Source organism: Bombina bombina, chromosome 12 (genome assembly GCF_027579735.1).
Source record: "Bombina bombina isolate aBomBom1 chromosome 12, aBomBom1.pri, whole genome shotgun sequence".
NCBI lineage: Eukaryota > Metazoa > Chordata > Amphibia > Anura > Bombinatoridae > Bombina > Bombina bombina.
In genome coordinates, this window is record NC_069510.1 from 47,271,841 (window position 1) to 47,291,907 (window position 20,067).

General features: G+C 41.5%; 1 protein-coding gene across 1 annotated transcript in view; it reads left to right on the plus strand.

Annotated features, from left to right (window-relative positions):
• WDR31 (WD repeat domain 31) overlaps positions 1 to 20,067 on the plus strand; it is a 144,657-nt gene that overhangs the window by 27,115 nt on the left and 97,475 nt on the right. The window lies entirely within an intron of this gene.

The following is a 20,067-nucleotide window of genomic DNA, read 5'->3' on the forward strand; positions in this document are numbered from 1 at the left end:
TAATATCTTTAATAATACGGTATTAATCATTCTACACAATGGCAATACATAAGTAGCTGTTAGTGACCTAAATATAGCTCTGAAAACATGCCAGCTCTTGCGCAAGAGTCATACAAACAAGTGTCATAGCATTACACTGCACTAAGCATGCTGGGACATGTACTGAGCGAAGATTTAGAAACTAATCTCTCCACCCAACCCCAATACCGGTACTTTTTATATAAGTATCTCTGCGTAAATCATAACCCTTAAAGAGGGATAGGCCCCTAATGGTGCCAGACAGCTGCAATGCTGATTTATTGAAATAAATAAATGTGCATTTAAGTGTACTGACTCTAGTTTTTAAGACAAATCGATAAAGTTTGATTATAAAACACACCCAATCTCGTTTTTATGTCTATAGTCCTTTTTTTTTTTTTTTAAAAAAGGGATGTAAAACAGTCTGTTTCATTGTTGTAATAAAAAAAGCACTAAGCTGTGTGCTATACACAAAAAATATATATAATTTTAATATGTATTATTTTAAATTTATTTAACCTTTTTATTGTTTCTTTTTTTTTTATCTTCATTTGTGCAGGCTCCAATAATTCCTGTCACAGCCCCACAAGGGGGCTGTAGTCTCTATAGGAAGACATATGTATCTTGGTGGTCTTCAGAGCATCACAAACTTAGGCTTACTGATCAGTGAATGCTAGAGAGAGAGTTTTTTGCCCATGCTCAGAAGATGTAGAATCCAACTTAAATTGTCAGCATGTCAGAGAATTTCTAAGTGCTTATTTTGCAAGAAAACAAGTATGCTGTTTTGAACACAATATGTTTCTTTTTATGCTTACTTTGATTTAAACATGTTTTTATTACTAAAGGAGCACTGTTTTATATCCCTTTGAGTAATGTATTTGGGCAAATCACAGCAGAAATTATTTGTTTATTGACGTCCTAATTATTAGCAACGTAGGCAGAGATAAGTGGTGCTTTTGTATTTATGTGTATGTCAAGTCTTTTCTAGGTTTCACCCAGCTCAGAAGTGATGACAGACATTCCTAAGGAATTATCAGTCACTTAAAGGGACAATCAACCCAGATTTTTTGTTGTTTAAAAAGATAGATAATCCCTTTATTACCTATTCCCCAGTTTTGTACAACCAACATTGTTATATTAATGCACTTTTTACCTCTGTGATTGCCTTGTGTCTAAGCCTCCGCAGACTGCCCCCTTATTTCAGTTCTTTTGACAGACTTGCATTTTACCCAATCAGTGCGGACTCCTAGGTAACTTCACGTGTGTGAGCTCAGTATTATCTATATGACACAGTCAAAATGAATTCAGATTAGTGGCGGCCTTCAAGGTCTAAGAAATTAGCATATGATCCTCCTAGGTTTAGCTTTCAACTAAGAATACCAAGAGAACAAAGCAAAATTGGTGATAAAAGTAAATTGTAAAGTTGTTTAAAATTACATGTGCTATTTGAATCACAAAAGTTTAATTCGGACTTGACTATCCCTTTAGAAGGCCATTTAATGGAATACTAAAAAGCTCTTATTCAAGCATTTTATTATTACACAAAAGTTCCTTGGTAATGATGTGTTTGACCTAAATTGTACACCTCAGACAGACTGTCAAGCCATATCTGAGCAGCTGGTGATCAGTGGTTACATGCGTATTCTTCTCCTGATTGCCGCTGCAGCTACTGAGCAGGAGTTTAACTATGCATTTAATCCCTTAGCATAGGTTGAACAAATAGATACCAAGGAATATCAATGTCATAATTAAACATTCAAGTTAGAGCGTTTTCTTATTGCATTAAAATCTCCCTTTAATTTTAGAAAAGCTGAGAAGTACTTTTTATGTTTGTTGTTTATCCAGATAGCAGCATTGTGCAATATCTTAAATTTAGATAAACATACTGAGCCACAAAAGATATCGCTAAAGAGGAAATGCAAAATAGCACAACAATATGTATAGTATATTAATTAAAATGTAATTTCTTTCCTAAGATATGGTGAGTCCACAGCATCATCAATTACTGTTGGGAATATCACTCCTGACCAGCAGGAGGAGGCAAAGAGCACCACAGCCAAGCTGCTAAGTATCACTCCCCTTCCCACAAACCTCAGTCATTCTCTTTGCCTTCGTGCATGGAGGAGGTGAAGATTTTGGCGTCTGATAAAATGAATTCTACAAGCAAGTTTTTGGATTTAGCCGTATTCCACGTTAATCTCTTGAGTAAGGGTAGTGGTGGCTTTCAAGCAGTTAGGAACTTGTAAGGTGGGCCTTACTGGGTTTCCGGACAGCGGATTGGCAGGTAAGTGCCTTTTGTCTTCCAGATGGGGAGATTATGCACTTACTGTATTCTCTGCATATAACTTTTAAGGGACAAGGTAATCCCTTAAGTAAGGATGAGTGGGGCATGGAGCAGGGCATTGTGACTGAGACGGTATATCCTTTCAGGAATTAAAGGGTTAAAATATGTTAGGCTCTTTTCAGTTTCTATGAATAGGAAAAAGGGGTCTTTTTTTTTTGGTGGAGGATTGCGGTCCTGTGTCTGTTAGACTGTTATAACATGTCTGCTTACGATGTGTATTCTTAAACTAGTTAGCGCTTTAGCTAAGAAGGCATTGCATTACGTTGTAAAGCGGAACTAGAAAGTAATTTTGTCTCTGGTTTCGCGCCTCTCTGTGGCGCAGTTATTTTTGAGCCGATCACGTGTGGGGAGTGATACACTTCCTTTGGCTTTGGTCTCATAGTGGTGCTGGCGGCGAGAGAGAGGATCAATCTGAGTAACTCTCCGGAGTTGGTGACAGCTAAGACTGAGGTGTGGGGTCCCTGAGGTTTAGGAGCGCATATCGCTAAGATAACATTGTTCACCTTTTTTCTGTGAGATACAAGTTACCCTAACTGAAATGTGTCACTGATAAAAAAAAATTGATTTTATTCAGCATTGAATAATTTACTGTGATCATGTCTGATACAGATCAGGATCAATTAAATGCCTGTCTTTTTTGTGTTTAGAGGCTCAGATTGCTTCCCCTATTGCTTCCCCTATGCAATTCTGTTCCTCATGTGTTAAAAAGACCTTAGAGTGTAAAGAAAATGTTTTGCTTGCTGAGCCTAATGTCTCTCAGGATGATGCTGTTCAGATAATACCACAGCCTTCTCCTGTAACGTCCCAAGCCGCAACAGCATCACATGAAGTGCCCTGCAGTTCTTCTATAACTCCTAGTGGAGTATATTTGAAAGCAGAAATAGCTGCTCAAGTATCCTAAGGGGTATCGGTGGTGTTAGCTGCTTTTCCTATGTTAAAAGAAAAATGTAAGAGAAAACTTGGGGATGAGATGGCAAGGTTTCTGATTCCAGTAATGTTTCTCAAATGGCTCTTTGTCATAAGTCTGATGAGGAAGGTATGTCAGAGCTTTCTGAGGGTGAAATCTCAGATTCGGACTCTGTATTTCCTTTGTCTGAAACTGAAGGAAGTTCTTTCAAATTTAAGCTTGAACACCTTCGTATTTTGTTAAAGGAGGTTTTGGCTACTTTGGATGACTCAGACACTCCTGTCATTGCCCATCCTAAGAAATCTAGTAAACTTAATAATTACTTTGAGGTTCCTTCTTCTAAGGAGGATTCTCCAGTTCCAGACCGGTCTATGGATATTATTACTCAGGAGTGGGACAAGCCGGGGTATCCTTTTCCCTGCCTCCTATTTTTAAGAAAATGTTTCCAGTCGCTGACTCTTTTACGGAACCATGGTACACTGTTCCTAAAGTTGAAGGGGCTATTTCTACTCTAGCCAAGAGAACTACTATTCCTATTGAGGATACTTGCTCTTTTAAAGATCCTATGGACAAAAAGATGGAAGTTTATTTAAAGAGAATTTATGTTTATCTAGGTCTTTTATGGCAACCTCCAGTGTGTATTGCCACTGTGACTAGTGCTGCATGTTACTGGTTTGATGCATTGTCTGATTCTCTTCAGGTAGAAACTCCTTTAGATGAGATTCAAGACAGGATTAAAGCTCCTAAGTTGGCTAATTCCTTTATTTTGGATGCTATCTTGCAGGTGATTATGCTGGGAGCCAAGTCTTCTGGTTTGCCGTACTAGGCCATAGAGCCTTGTGGCTGAAATTTTGGTCAACGGATGTCTCCTCTAAGGTCAAGCTTTTGGCTCTTCCTTACAAGGGTAAGACATTGTTTGGTCCAGGTCTAACGGAAATTATTTCTGACATTTCGGGTGGAAAAGGGTCTTTTCTGCCTCAAGATAGGAAGAATTGAACGAAAGGTCGTCAGAGTAATTTTTGGTCCTTTCATAACTTCAGAAGTAAGTCTTCCCCTGCTGCTGCCAAGCAGGATCAGTCCAAGCCTTCTTGGAAACCCGGTCAGTCTTTGAACAAGGGTAAGCAATCGAAGAAGCCCACAGCTGACTCTAAATCAGCATAAAGGGTTTGCCCCTGATCCGGAATCGGATCACGTGGGGGGCAGACTTTCTCAGTTCTCTAAAGCTTGGATACGAGATGTCCCAGATCCTCAGGCCGTGGACATAGTATCCCAGGGTTACAAATTAGAATTCAAGACTTTTCCTCTCAGGGGCAGGTTCCACCTCTGAAGGTTATCTGTAGACCAGACAAAAAGAGAGGCGTTCTTGAAATGTGTACAGGATCTGTCCTCCCTGTGAATGATAGTACCTGTTCCAGCTCAGGAACAAGATCTGGGTTTCTATTCCAATCTGTTTGTTGTTCCCAAAAAGGAAGACACTTTCAGACCGATTCAAGACCTAAAGTGTCTAAACAAATTTTTCAGAATACTGTCCTTTAAGATGGGACAATATGTTCCATTCTTGCTTTAGTACAAGAGGGTCAGTTCATGATGACCATAGATCTGAAGGATGCATACCTTCATGTTCCCATTCACAAGGATAATCACAAATATCTGAGATTTGCTTTTCTGGACAAGCAGTTTGTGGCTCCTCTGTTTGGCCTTGCTACAGCTCCCAGAATTTTTTCAAAGGTTCTGGAGGCTCTCTTAGCAGTTGTTAGGTCTCAGGGTATTGCTGTTGCGCCCTATCTGGACGACATATTGGTTCAGGAGCCATCTTTTCAACAAGCAAAATCTCACACAGCGATCTTGTTGTCTTTTCTACGTTCCCATGGTTGGAAAGTGAATCTAGAAAATAGTTCCATTGTTCCAGCTACAAGGGACAATAATAGACTCCCTATTGATGAAAATATTTCTGACGGAGGTCAATCTACTGTCTTCTGTTCGGCCATCAGTGGCTCAATGTATGGAGGTAATTCGTCTGATGGTCGCTTGCATGGATATCATTCCTTTTGCTCAATTCCATTTGAGAGCTCTGCAGTTATGCATGCTCAGACAATGGAACGGGGATCATGCGGATCTGTCTCAGAGAATAGATCTAGATCAGTCAACAAGAGACTCTCTCCCGTGGTGGTGTTCTCAGGAAAATCTCTCTCGGGGAACATGCTTCTGGAGACCTTCCTGGGTGATTGTCATCACGGATGCCAGCTTGCTGGGGAGCAGTCTGGGACTTATTAAAGGCACAGGGACTCTGGACTCCGAAGGAATCAGCTCTCCCCATAAACATCTTGGAGTTGAAGGCGATCTTCAATGCTCTGATGGCTTGGCCTCAATTGTCCTTAGCCCGGTTTATCAGGTTCCAGTCAGACAACATCACCTCAGTGGCTTACATTAATCACCAGGGGGGAACTTGGAGTTCCTTAGCCATGAAAGAGGTGGCTTGGATTATTCAGTGGGCAGAAGCCCACAATTGCTGACTATCTGCCATTCACATTCCCGGGAGTGGACAACTGGGAAGATTTCCTGAGCAGACAGACCTTTCATCCCGGAGAGTGGGAACTCCATCCAGAGGTGTTCTTAAGCTTAACCCTCAAATGCGGGGTGCCGGAGCTGGATCTGAAGGCGTCTCAGCAGAATGCCAAACTTCCAAGGTGCGGTTCAAGGTCGAGGGACCCTCAGGCCGATCTGATAGATGCTCTGGCGGTCTCTTGGGACTTCAGGCTGGTATACCAGTTTCCTCCATTTGCTCTACTTCCACGAGTCATTGCTCGTATCAAGCAGAAGAGAGCATCAAGGATTCTAATTGCCCCGGCGTGGCCTCGCAGGATCTGGTATGCGGATCTAGTGGAGATGTCGTCTCTCCCACCTTGGAGGCTGCCTCTGAGGAAGGAGCTTCTACTTCAGGGGCCTTTCCTTCATCCAAATCTCGTTTCTCTGAAGCTGAGTGCTTGGAGATTAAACGTTTAGTTCTGTCAAAGCGTGGATCTTTCTGAGCCGGTCATTGAGACCATGATTCAGGTTCACAAGCCTGTCACTAGAAAGATTTACCATAAGATATGGCGTAAATATCTTTATTGGTGTGAATCCAAGGGCTACTTTTGGAGTAGGGTCAGGATTCCTAGGATTTTGTCTTTTCTCCAGAATGGTCTGCCTTATCTATCTTACTACATAAGCGTCTGGCAGATGTGCCAGATGTACAATCCTTTTGTCAGGCCTTGGGCAGAATCAGGCTTTTGTTTAAGTCCGTTGCTCCTCTTTGGAGCCTTAACCTTGTTCTTAGAGTTTTGCAGCATGCTCCGTTTGAGCCTATGCATTCCATAGTTATTAAGCTGTTATCTTGGAAAGTTTTGTTTCTTTTGGCTATCTCTTCTGCTCGGAGAGTCTTGGAACTCTCAGCTTTGCAGTTTGATTCACCTTATATTTTTTTTCACGCTGATAAGGCAGTTCTTCGTACTAGGTTAGGTTTCCTTTCTAAAGTTGTTTCGGATAGCAATATTAATCAGGAAGTTGTTGTTCCTTCTCTTTGTCCTAATCCTTCTTCTCATCAGGAACATTTGTTGCACAATCTGGATGTTGTGCGTGCTCTTAAATTCTATCTGCAGGCGACTAAGGACTTTCGCCAGTCTTCTACTCTATTTGTTTGTTTCTCTGGAAAAACGTAAGGGTCAGAAAGCTACTGCTACTTCTCTTTCTCTCTGATTGAGAAGTATAATTTGTTTTGCTTATGAGACTGCTGGTCAGCAGCCTCCTGAGAGAATTACGGCTAATTCCATGAGGGCTGTCTCCTCTTCTTGGGCTTTTAAAAATAAAACGTCTGTGGAACAGATTTGCAAGGCTGCAACTTGGTCTTCTCTGCATACTTTTACCAAATTTTACATTTTGATACTTTTGCCTCAGCTGAGGCTTCTTTTGGGAGAAAGGTTCTTCAAGCAGTGGTGCCTTCTGTTTAGGTAACCTGTCTTGTCCCTCCCTAATCATCTGTGTCCTCTAGCTTGGGTATTGTTTCCTAACAGTAATTGATGATGCTGTGGACTCGCCATATCTTTGGAAAGAAAACAAAATTTATGCTTACCTGATAAATTTCTTTCTTTCCGGAGTGAGTCCACGGCCCCACCCTTTTTTTAATATAAGACAGTTATTTATTTCTAATTACACAGTGAGTCCAAGGTTCGTCATAATTACTATTGGGAATATCACTCCTGGCCTGCAGGAGTTGGCAAAGAGCACCACAGCCAATGCTGTTAAATACCACTCCCCTTACCCACATCCCCCAGTCATTCTCTTTGCTTGTAGTGCAAGGAGGTGGTAAAGTTAGGTGTCTGATTCTTAAATCAAGAATTTTTTATTTTTTTATAGCAGAACAAGTTTGTTTTGTTTTCTCGGGGGTGTAGCTGTTTTCCACGTCAGTCTCTTCAGTAGAGCAGTGGTGGCTTTTAAGCTTTTGGGAACTTGGGGGTTATAATCCCCTCTGTGCATCCCAAGATGTGATGCTGCCCTTACTTTGATAAAAACTATATAGGTTTACTTGTTTTTTTTCTTTTATTCTCAGGTCCCTGTTAGGAAGGAATCCTTGCAAGCCTGTTAAACTGCCTTGCTGCCTGGCAGTCTGGAGGTAAGTGCTATCTTTGTTTTTTTCTGCTGGGGTAACAGAAATTCTCATTGGCACTTATGGGGTTAATCCTGCTTGTGTGCAGGTATACCTTTTGGCAGTTTTATATTTATGTGGGGCACTGTGTTTAGGCTCTGTGTGAGTTCTCTGGGAGGCTTTACAGTTCCTTAGGAACTTCATTTTAGCAGCATGTTTGGTCTGATTTTATTTCAGGCTTTCCAGTATTTTATTTCCCTGTTTTTTTTTGCATTCATTAAAGGCAGAAATATTCTGGAAGCACATTAAAATAAATTGCTGCTTTTTCCTATGTGACAATAAAAGATTTTGATTACTGAAAGTGCTGAGGACCTTGTGCTATATTAAAATAAATTGAAGTCATGTTTTTTTATGTGGTGTTTTCCCCGTTTTTTTATGTGGTGTTTTCTGGCTGCACAGTATGTTAGGGTCTCCCGGCGGCGGTTTTCTCTTTTATGCATAGTGATGCCGGCCGGGAGGTTGTGTGACGCCCACGATGGGCGGAGCTTGATATGGCGCATAGTTTTTGTGCTCTTCCACTCTGTGGGTTTGTCTTTAGTGCAGCAGCTGGCATTGTGTGGTCCTTCTTGTGTCCGTTCTGGTGCTGCTGTTTTCGTCTAGGTGAAGTCCGGTTTCTCTGGCTGCACAGTGGTTGCGCTCCTCGTATCCTCCGGCTGGTAGGGGGGTTATTTAGCACCTCAGTTGGTGCTGTTAAGTTGCAGAAGTGCTTGTAGAGGTTCATTATCTTTTTTATTTGTTTGGTCATTAAAGTATTTGCTACATTTTTTAAAGTGACAGTAACGTTATATTGTTTTCCACATTTATTTCTTTTTATCTGTGGTGTGTGTAATATGGACCAGGAAGACTTGCAAGCTGTGACTTGTAACCTATGTCTAGATGCTAATGTAGAGCCTCCTATTCCTTTCTGTTCCTCTTGTATAGAGAGGACTATGCAGTACAGGGATAGACTCTTTGATACAGACCCTTCATTTTCTAAGGAGACTGTTGTTCAGGAGCCTCCTGTTCAAGCTGTAGCTCAGCTTTCTCCCCATTCATCCCATTCTCAATCCTCTTCACATGCAGTGCCCTGCGTTTCATCTCAGGCTAGTTTTTCTTTGCAGGATTTGTCTACCCACATTTCCTCTGCTATATGTTCCTGTGGTACAGGGTAAGTGCAGAAGGATGTCTGACTCTGTTGCAGTTTTATATTTATATGTCTTTATTAAGTTTTAAATATAATACAGTACATTAGTTAGCACGTACAATTAATAAACAAATCATATAGAGAGTTGTATTACTTATACAGTACATCTAGCTTGATAAAACAATAAATGCACTACTTAAATTAAGATATCAAAAGACTAATAAACCAAACAAAACCATTTAACCGAACTGTTTAACCTACCGAATCTCATTCATGTGAATACAGTATCACAACACCAGAACCCACTGCACTACATGTCCCTATTTAATTACCTCCTGTCTGATACTTAGTCATTGGGTCATTCTCAAGTCTGATTACTTCTCGGTCCCGAGGATAGAGTAATGGCGAGGGGAAAGTCAATGCTCATGTGGCGCATCTGTCTATCATAAGTCAAGTGTTATCTTTCTCATGTCACACTCGCATCTTGTGAGCACGTCCTAATGTTAAGGGGCATCTTGTGAGCACGTCCTAATGTTAAGGGGCATCTTGTGTTGTATATCATCCCATATAAATTTTAGGTCGTGAAAGAAAGCTAGTTTGTTAGTTTTAAAATAACCATATTCCTCCATTAACAGGGTGTCTTTCATAAGGACTGACCATTCTTTAAGTGATGGGCATGTTTGAGATTTCCATCTCCGAGCTATTAGTAGTCTAGCTGTATTTAATGTTAGCTGGATCAGTCTGCTTCTCAATCTGCACTTACATTTTGTGGGGAGATTCAATAGTGCTACTTCTGGTTCTAAGGTGAAGTGGCTACCTGGACCCATTATGGTTTTAACACTTTCCTGAATCATTTCCCAGAAGGGTTTTATTCTGGGGCACTCCCACCAGATATGAAGTAGGGTTCCTCTCGTCCCGCACCCCCTCCAGCAAAGTTCTGAGGAGGAGGGAAAAATACTCTTAAGCCTAGAGGGGGTGAGATACCTTCTCGTTTATAGCTTAAAGTTGGTTTCCAGATACCTTGTAGAGAAAGATGACTTTCTAACACACTGAAAAATATGATCCCACTCTGTATCTGTTAGTCTTTTGCCCAAGTCTCTGTGCCAGCAATCAACATAGTCGGGTAGTCCCCCTTTTTGGGCGTTAATTGCAAGTTTTTTGGTCAAAGATAAGGTGTGGTGTGCAGGGAGGTCCGCTGAACAAGCCAATTCGAATGGGGTTAGGTTCCTAATCAGGGAATTTTCTGTGGGTGCGTTTGAATAAAGTGATGTATTTGGTTATATTTAAGCCAGTTTGTAAAGGCTCCGCCTAAAATGTCTGTTAATTCCTGTCTTTGTTTAAGTTTCCCGTCTCTAACCAGTGAGCTAAGTGGGACTGTGAAACCCATCTCCCACATGCTTGAGTTTGTTTTGTCAAATCTGATACCTCCCTTCATTTCTGCATTTGGAGATATGGGGAGCATAGGGGAGTTTGTTGTAGAAATGCCTGGGTGTTTTTTAACTATACTATCCCATGCATCGAAGACATGTGAAAGCAGGGAATAACATTTTAGCCATGGTGGTCTATTCTGCTTTTCTATCCAACATAATGCCCCGGGGTGTGGTGTGTGTAGAATGTGAGAGTCCATTGGGATCCAGGCCTTCCTGTTTCTGTTTCTATGCCAGTCTATTATTCTTTGAAGGCACGTAGCTTGATAATAGGTCTCAATGTTTGGCAACCCCAGCCCTCCCTCCCTAACCGCTCTGTACATTGTCAGTTTTTTAATTCTGGGCTTTATTTTCCCCCATACGAATTGATTTTGGGACCTTTGGGCTTGTTCTAAAAAGTGACGTGGTAGGGCTATGGGTACTCCTTGGATGGCATAAAGTAATCTGGGTAATATGTTAATTTTAAAAATTTGCAATCTCCCCCACCATGAAAATGGGCGGTCTTTCCAGGTTTGTAGGTCTTGTGATATTGTGTTAATAAGGTTTTTAAAGTTCAATTGTAAAAGGGCTCTGGGATTTGGGGTTAGATAAATTCCCAAATATTTGATAGCTTTGGGTTGATGCTTGAATGGACAGTGCTCTAGCAGGGATTTAAACTTAATTTTTGAGAGGGAGATATTTAACATTTTGGATTTCTGTTCATTAACTGAAAAGTTGGAGAATTCTCCAAATCTCTTCAGCTCTTTAATTACCGCGGCAATTGAGGATTCCGGGGAGGATAGAGTAAAAAGGACATCATCAGCATACATAGATATCTTAAAATCTAAGGGGCCTATTTTAATCCCGGATATAAATGGGTTACTCCTGACTCTCTGTGCTAGCACCTCCATACTGATTATAAACAGGATAGGTGAAAGGGGGCAAACCTGTCTCGTTCCATTGCTTATTTCAAATGAATCCGAGACCAGGCTATTAACTCGTACCTTCGCGGAGGGGGAGTAGTATAAGCATTTTATCCTTTGGATCATCTTTTCTCCCAACCCTATTTTACTTAGTGTGGCGAATAGAAAGTTCCAATTTAGGCGATCAAACGCCTTTTCAGCGTCCGTTGAAATTATAACTATTTCTGTGTTATTTATTTTAGCATGTTCTATTAGTTGGAGTACCCTAATGGTGTTGTCCCTTGCTTCCCTCCCCGGGACAAATCCAGATTGGTCTGTGTGGATAATTTGGGGTAAAACTTTATTTAAGCGGTTTGCGAGGATCTTTGTATAAATTTTTAGGTCTGTGTTTAGTAACGAGATGGGCCTGTAATTACTTGTATGCTTGGGGGATTTTCCTGGTTTGGGTATCACTGTAATATGGGCTTCAAAAAACTCCTTAGGGAGCTGTCCGGATTCATCAATTTGTTTGAAAAGGGCTAACAAATGTGGTGCTAACTGATCTTTATATTGTTTATAGTATTTATTAGAGAACCCATCTGGTCCTGGGCTCTTATTTGATGGTAAGCTATCTATAGCCTCTATGATTTCTTTTAAGGTAAATTGGCTCTCTAAGACTTCTCTATCACTTGGCTGTATTTGAGTTAGGTCAGATTCCTGAAGGTACTGATCTAATGCGCTATTCTGCGATGTCGTGGGAGGCTTTGGGAGGTTGTATAGGTTTTTGTAATAGTCTTTAAAGGATTGTGCAATTAATGTAGATTCTACAACCTCTTCTCTTCCTTTGTCTATCAGATTGAAAATGTGATTATGTAGAGATTTGCGTTTTAGTGCCCTAGCCAGCAAGGTACCCGCCTTATTCCCTCCCTGATAATAAAGTTTTTTCAAGTATAGCGCTCTTCTACAAGCTTCTTTGTTTAGGTGCTCCCTTAGAAGGTCCCTCGCGTCGTTTAGAGCTGATAGAGATTCCCCATCTAATGGGTTATGTTTGTGCGCTGTCTCCACTGTTTGGAGTTTTTGTAATAATTGTGTATAATAGGTGTTTATCTTGCGTCTATGATTAGCTTTGTCTTTCATAAAATGTCCTCTCATGAAGGCTTTGTGTGCTAACCACACCGATGGGATCCCACTAGAGGTGTTTAAATTTGTCTGGAAATATTCAGTGATGTTATTGAGTGTTTGTGTAGTTGTAATGGGGTCTAGGTGGCGTGTCTCATCAAGTCTCCACAAATAGGGTAATACTGGGGCAGTGGGCCAGTCTAAGCTTATGGAGACTGATGCATGATCAGACCAAGCTATTGCTTGTATATTCGCGTCTCTGATTAATGATATACTTTTATTTTCTACGAACCAATTCTAGAATAAGACCTTGCTGGGTTGGAGTAGAAAGAGTAGTTTCGTGTTGTCGGATGTAGGAAACGCCATGTGTCTATCAATGTAAGTTGTCTTAGGGTGTTACTGATGGAGTATCTAATACCTTTTGTAGTGGAACTATAACCTTGGGAGCAATCTACTGCAGGTAGCAATGCGACATTAAGGTCCCCTCCCAATATCAGGGTCCCCTTCTGTACTTCTAGGATTTTATCTCCTACTCGTTTAATGAATTGTGCTTGGCCCACACTAGGAGAATAAACATTAGCCAGAGTGACTAAGCTATTAAACAATGTTCCTGTTCAAATGATGTATCTGTCCTCCTTGTCTGTGTGTTTGTCAATCAGTTGAAAGGGGGTGTTTCTGTTAAATAATATTCCTACTCCGTTTGTCTTTTTCCCGTGTGAATGAAGGAAAAGGGTTGGGAATTCTTTGGATTTAAAGGTGGGTTCCCTATCTTTCAAAAAGTGTGTCTCCTGTACAAATACTATGTTCACCCCCTCTCTCTTGAACCAATTAAGAGCTATTGAACGCTTAGTGGGGGAATTGAGTTCCTTACAATTTTGTGATAATAATGATATTTCTCTGTGTGCAGTACCCATTACTCCGTGATGTTATGTTTGTGCTTACCCTCGTCCAGGTTCTTAAAGGAGTGGTTCCTGTTAGTGTATCCCTCGCTTACCCTGTTGAGTCCATCTTCATACCACAATGGGCTACTAGCTGTCAAGTCTGTGGCGATGTTAATCGCTGAACAATAGGTCCTTAGGTATTGGAAAATAAAGAGAAACTTTAGAGATTCGGTTAACATTGAAACAAACAATAAAATTAACTTAACAACAATACTAAACCAGGGATTAAAAATCCCATAACTAGACTCTGTCCCAAAGGAGGGAGTCGTTGGGGAAATGATTAAACCGATTAGGTTGAATGGCACCCATAAGGGGACACTCCTAGATTTCAAAACTTTACAAAACATTGTAACATATATTTGCAGTGGAAAACTGTAAAACATCTACAGTAAAATAACATTATTAAACATGAACAGGCAGTATTTGTGTTCCTATAGACTTTGGAACAGTAAGTATCTCCTATAAGTGGGTTGCTCCAGGAGGGCTGTTTCTCTGTCTTTTAGAAAAGTTCAGGCCACTACTGACGTAAAGCCTCTCAAATATTCATTCTGTACTTTCAGCCATTTTCAGGCTCGACATTTGAAGCAGTGTGTGCTGATGATGTCTCCTTTGATCTCTTCTTAGGTGTCTTCATCCAGTGATGTCTTTGAGGTTGTGATTGTGTGGGATCTCTTCTTTGGGTAGTATTCTTGGAGGAGTCCAGTGAGGGGAGCGAAGGGGGAGGAATATCTAATGATCTACAAAATTGTTCCATATCTTCTGGGGTCCTGTATGTGTATATTCTGTTTTCTTTCATGACTTTAATGCTGAATGGGAACCCCCATCTGTAGCTCAAACCTTGTTCTTTCAGGTGGATTGTAAGGAACCTCACTTCTGTCCGGTTCTGAAGTGTGATTGGGCTAAGGTCCGCGTAAAATTGGAGCTTATTCCCATCAATTTGAAAGGCTTGTTGCTTTCTCGTAGAGGTCATAATTCTCTCCTTATCTGTTAATCTGTGGAAACGAAGGATCACATCTCTGGGGGGTTCACCATCTCTTGGGGGCGGTCTCAGAGCTCTATGAGCTTCCATTTCAGGATCCCCCACCAGGTGTTTGAAGGTTTTTTGTAAAAAAAATTGTAGCATATCTGAGGATATTTTCTCTGGTATTCCCCTTATACGTATGTTCTGCCTCTGCCCTCTATTGTCCAAATCCTCTAGTTTAGAGTTGAGGAATTCGATCTGAGATTCTTGTGTGTCAATTTTCCTCGTAAGTAGGTCTAAGGTAGAGGCGGTTTCTTCATCTTGCTCTTCTATATAAGATACTCTCCCACCCAGCTCCGCCACTTCTTTTTTGATCCCAGAGAGACCCTCTTTTAGTATCTGGTTAACTTGCTGAAAGAAATTAGTAAGATCCGCCCTGGTAGGAAGCTCTTTCAAATCAGCCCTAGTGACAGGAGAATCTCCATTCTGAGAAGGGGTATCTGAGTGATCATCTCGTGATTGTTGTGAGTCTTCTCCCTCTGCGGGGGGAGTCGTTTGTAATTTTTTAAAAAATGTGTTCATCTTGGTACTTGGAGTATTGGATATCTTAGTACTCTTCTCAGCTCTATTTAGTCTCTTTGATGCCATTGTATGTAGATTATTTGCTGGTTATTTGCTAGACTTAAAAGGGATACACTTTCGCTTCCTATTGAAACTAAAGACTCTCAGTGGTTGCTATTTGTCTGAGATTTGAGATTTTAGTTTCTTATATAAACTGAACAATCAACAGTCTCTGTTTCTGAGGATCCTTGTTGTAGGTGGTTTAATAAAAATGTTCCTAAAGGTTTTGTTTCTTCTCAAAAGTTATTTACTTTATTGAAATAGGAAAAAGTATTTTTATTAATGGCACCTCATATATATATAGGTGTAGTCCACTGCAAGTATGATCTCTACAAGATGAAGCTGCTTCTTTAAAGTTTATGTCATGCAGCAATTTTACTTTACCCTTCCCCTAAATACTTCAACTTTCTATGCTGCATATGTTATCAAACCCCCTGATCATGGGAGTTGCTCTATCAATTAGGCCCTGTTTGAGGACGGAGGTTTATCCCCTATACAGCTTTCTTTTATGTTATTATTTATATTTTTGCCTTTAGTATGCCGGTTTACTAACTGTACTCCTCTCCCACTGACCGTTATTTACTTTTATGTCATTTAAGGCAGTCCGTTTTCAGGCCCTGTATGTCCAAGCAAAAATCAACGTAGTTGGGGTTTCCTGGCCCAAGTAGCAGGGGCGCTTTATCGTTTGCTGTCCGGAACTGTTTATGGGCAGTTATGTGAGGTGTGACCTTATTCACTCACCGGACTGTCGCTCTGTTGTTTTTAGATCCTCCGTTGTCCGTTCTGGGCCTCTGCGTTGCTGCTGGGCTCTGTAGATGTGAGGAAGCTGTTTGGGGTTTCCCAAGCAGCGCGGCAGGGGTGCGCTTTATTCGTGCTGATTAAGTTGTTTTAACTCTTCCTACATTCTGTTTCTTCTCTTCAGCTGTCCACCGCTCCTAGCCCTGTCCCCTCCACTGCAGCTTATCACAAATTTCAAGCTTTAATTATGAGTTTTATTCCCTGGGTGCCTTGTTAAGCACGGAGCATCAGAACAGTGCGACCATCTCAGGACATGGTCGGCTCTGCCCCTCTGACTCTGTTGCAGTTTTATCTAATGTTTTTCTCACAGGTCTGAGGAAGAAAATATTTCAGTAGCGTCTGAGGGTGAAATTTCAGACTCTGATAGTGTGTCTCCTTTGGCTGATTCTGAGGTTGTTTCTTTCATATTTAAGCTGGAGCACCTCCGTTTGTTGCTCAGGGAGGTTTTAGTGACTTTGGATGACTATGATTCAACGGACATAGTTACTCCCAAGAAGGCCAGCAAACTTAATACATTTTTTGATGTTCCTTCTGTTGCAGAAGTTTTTCCTGTTCCAGATAGGGTTTCAGATATTATTTCTAGGGAATGGGAGAAGCCTGGAATTCATTTGTCTCCTTCCCCTATTTTTAGGAAGATGTTTCCTATTGCAGATTATTTTAAGGAATCCTGGCAGACGGTTCCTAAGGTGGAGGGAGCTGTTTCTACTTTGGCTAAGAGGACCACTATTCCTATTGAGGATAGTTGCTCTTTTAAGGATCATATGGATAAGAAGTTGGAGGCTTTGCTTAAAAGGATTTATGTTCACCAGGGGTTTCAATGGCAACCTGCTGTGTGTATTGCCACGATTACCAGTGCAGCTGCATACTGGTTTGATGCGTTGGCTGATTCTATTCAACAGGATTCTCCTTTGGAAGAAATTCTTGATAGAATTCAGGCCTTGAAGTTGGCTAATTCCTTTATTGCGGACGCTTCCCTTCAGGTTATCAAGTTAGGAGCAAAAATTTCTTAATTTGCCATTTTGTTTCACAGGGCTTTATGGTTAAAGTCTTGGTCTGCGGATGCATCCTCTAAATCTAAACTTTTATCCATTCCTTACAAGGGGAAGACCTTGTTTGGTCCTGGATTGGCTGAAATTATCTCGGATATTTCTGGTGGGAAGGGACATTCTCTTCCCCAGTATAGTAGGAATAAACAGAAGGGTCGTCAGAGTAATTTTCGTTCCTTCTCCGGTAAGTCTTCCTCATCCTCCTCTAAACAGGATCAGTCCAAGCCTTCTTGGAGGTCCAATCAGTCCTGGAGCAAGGGGAAGCATTCTAAGGAGCCTGCCGCTGACTCAAAGTCAGCATGAAGGGTCTGCTCCCAATCCGGGAATGGATCATGTGGGGGGCAGGCTGTCTTTGTTTGCTCAAGCCTGGGCAATGGATGTTCCAGATCCCTGGGTGGTAGATATTGTTTCCCAGGGATACAAGCTGGAGTTCAAAACTTTTCCTCCCAGGGGCAGGTTTCATCTGTCAAGATTATCTGTAAACCAGATAAAAAAAGAGGCATTCTTAAATTGTGTTCAGGATCTTTCCGACATGGGAGTGATCGTTCCTGTTCTAGTTCAGGAGCAGGGTCTAGGGTTTTATTCCAACCTGTTTATCGTTCCCAAAAAAGAGGGAACTTTCAGACCCATCCTAGATCTCAAGTTAGTAAACAAATTTCTCAAGGTTCTATCCTTCAAGATGGAAACTATTCGGTCAATTATTCCTCTGGTTCAAGAGGGTCAGTTCATGTCTACAGTAGATCTGAAGGATGCATATCTACATATTCCCATTCACAAGGATCACCACAAATTTCTGAGATTTCAGTATTTTCAGTTTGTGGCCCTTCCTTTTGGTATTGCACCAGCTCCCAGAGTGTTCTCAAAGGTCCTGGGTGCATTATTGGCAGTTCTCAGATTGAAGGGGTTGCAGTAGCTCCTTACCTGGATGACATTCTAGTTCAGGCGCCATCTTTTCAACTAGCAAGCTCCCACACGGAGTTGTTGTTGTTGTCTTTTCTGCGCTCCCACGGTTGGAAGGTGAATTTAGGAAAAAAATCCTTGATTCCAGCCACAAGGGTGATATTCTTGGGAACCATTATAGATTCTCTGGAAATGAAGATTTTTTTGACAGAAGCAAGGAAGTCAGAAATGTTCAATTCATGTCTGGCTCTTCAGTCATCTCCTCGGCCGTCAGTGGGCCAGTGTATGGAGGTTATTGGTCTGATGGTTTCGGTCATGGACATCATTCCGTTTGCTCGGTTTCATCTCAGAGCTGTCTGGGGTTCTCTGAAGGCTCAGGGTCTGTGGACTCAGGAGGAATCGGCTCTTCCTATAAATGTTTTAGAGCTGAGGGCAATCTTCAATGCTCTTCTAGCTTGGCCTCATTTGGCTTCAACCCAGTTTATCAGATTTCAGTCGGACAATATAACGTCCATGGCTTACATCAATCATCAGGGAGGAACTCGGAGTTCCTTGGCAATGAAGGAGGTAGCCAGGATTTTTCAGTGGGCAGAGGCTCACAATTGTTGTCTGTTTGCGATCCACATTCCATGGGTGGACAATTGGGAAGCAGATTTTCTGAGCAGACAGTTTTTTCATCCGGGGGAGTGGGAGCTTCATCCGGAGGTGTTTTCCAGTTTGATTCTCAGGTGGGGTCAACCGTAGTTGGATCTTATGGCATCTCGTCACAATGCCAAGCTTCCGAAGTACGGGTCGAGGTCAAGGGACCCTCAAGCTGTTCTAATAGATGCTTTAGCAGTTCCTTGGAAGTTCAGTCTGGCATACGTGTTTCCTCCGTTTGCCCTTCTTCCTCGAGTTATTGCTCGGATCCGTCAGGAGAGGGCGTTGGTAATTCTCATTGCACCAGCGTGGCCTCGCAGGATCTGGTTTGCAGATCTGGCGGAGATGTAATCTTTTCCACCTTGGAGTCTTCCGTTGAGGAAGGAGCTTCTACTTCAGGGGCCCTTCCTTCATCCAAATCTCGTTTCTCTGAAGCTGACTGCTTGGAGATTGAACGCTTGATTCTTTCTAAGCATGGTTTTTCTGAGTCGGTCATTGATTCAGGCGCGTGAGCCTGTGACTAGAAAAATGTATTACAAGATATGGCGTAAATATCTGTATTGGTGTGAATCTAAGGGCTACACTTGGAGTAGAGTTAGGATTCCTAGAATTTTGTCTTTTCTCCAGGAGGGTCTGGAGAAAGGTTTGTCTGCTAGTACCCTAAAGGGTCTAATTTCTGCGTTGTTTATTTTGTTGCACAAGCGTCCGTATGTGCCAGATGTTCTGTCTTTTTGTCAGCCTCTGGTTAGAATCCGGCCTATGGTTAAGTTTGTGACTCCTCCTTGTAGTCTTAATTTAGTTCTGAGAATTCTTCAACAGGCTCCGTTTGAGCCTATGCATTCTTTGGATATTAAGTTGCTAACCTCGAAGGTTTTGTTTTTGGTTGCTATCTCTTCGGCTTGAAGAGTTTCAGAGCTTTCTGCATTGCAATGTGAGTCTGCTTTTCTTATGTTTCATTCTGATAAGGTAGTACTTCTTACTGCTCTTGGTTTTCTTCCCAAGGTTGTTTCTGATAAGAATATTAATCAAGAATTTGTTGTTCCTTCTTTGTGTCCTAATCCTTCTTCTCATAAGGAATGTAGTTTGTGCTTTGAAATATTATTTACAGGCGACTAAGGATTTTCGCCAGTCTTCTTCTTTATTTGTTATCTTTTCTGGGAAGCGTAAGGGTCAGAAAGCTACGGCTACTTCGCTTTCTTGTTTGTTGAGGAGTATTATTCACTTGGCATATGAGACTGCTGGTCAGCGGCCTCCTGAGAAAATCACGGCTCACTCCATGATGGCTGTTTCTTCTACTTGGGCTCTCAAAAATGGTGCTTCTGTATATTAGATTTGCAAGGCTGCCACTTGGTCATCTCTACACACTTTTTCTAAATTTTACAAATTTGATACTTTTGCTTCAGCTGAGGCTGGAGAAAGGTTCTTCAAGCAGTGGTGCCTTCTGTTTAGGTTAACTGTCATGTCCCTCCCTTATCATCTGTGTCCTCTAGCTTGGGTATTGATTCCCAATAGTAGTTATGACGATCCGTTGACTCACTGTGTCATTAGAAAGAAAATGAAATTTATGCTTACCTGATAAATTTGTTTCTTTCTTGACACGGTGAGTCCACGGCCCGCCTTGTATTTTCAGACAGTTTATTTTTTCATAAACCTCAGGCACC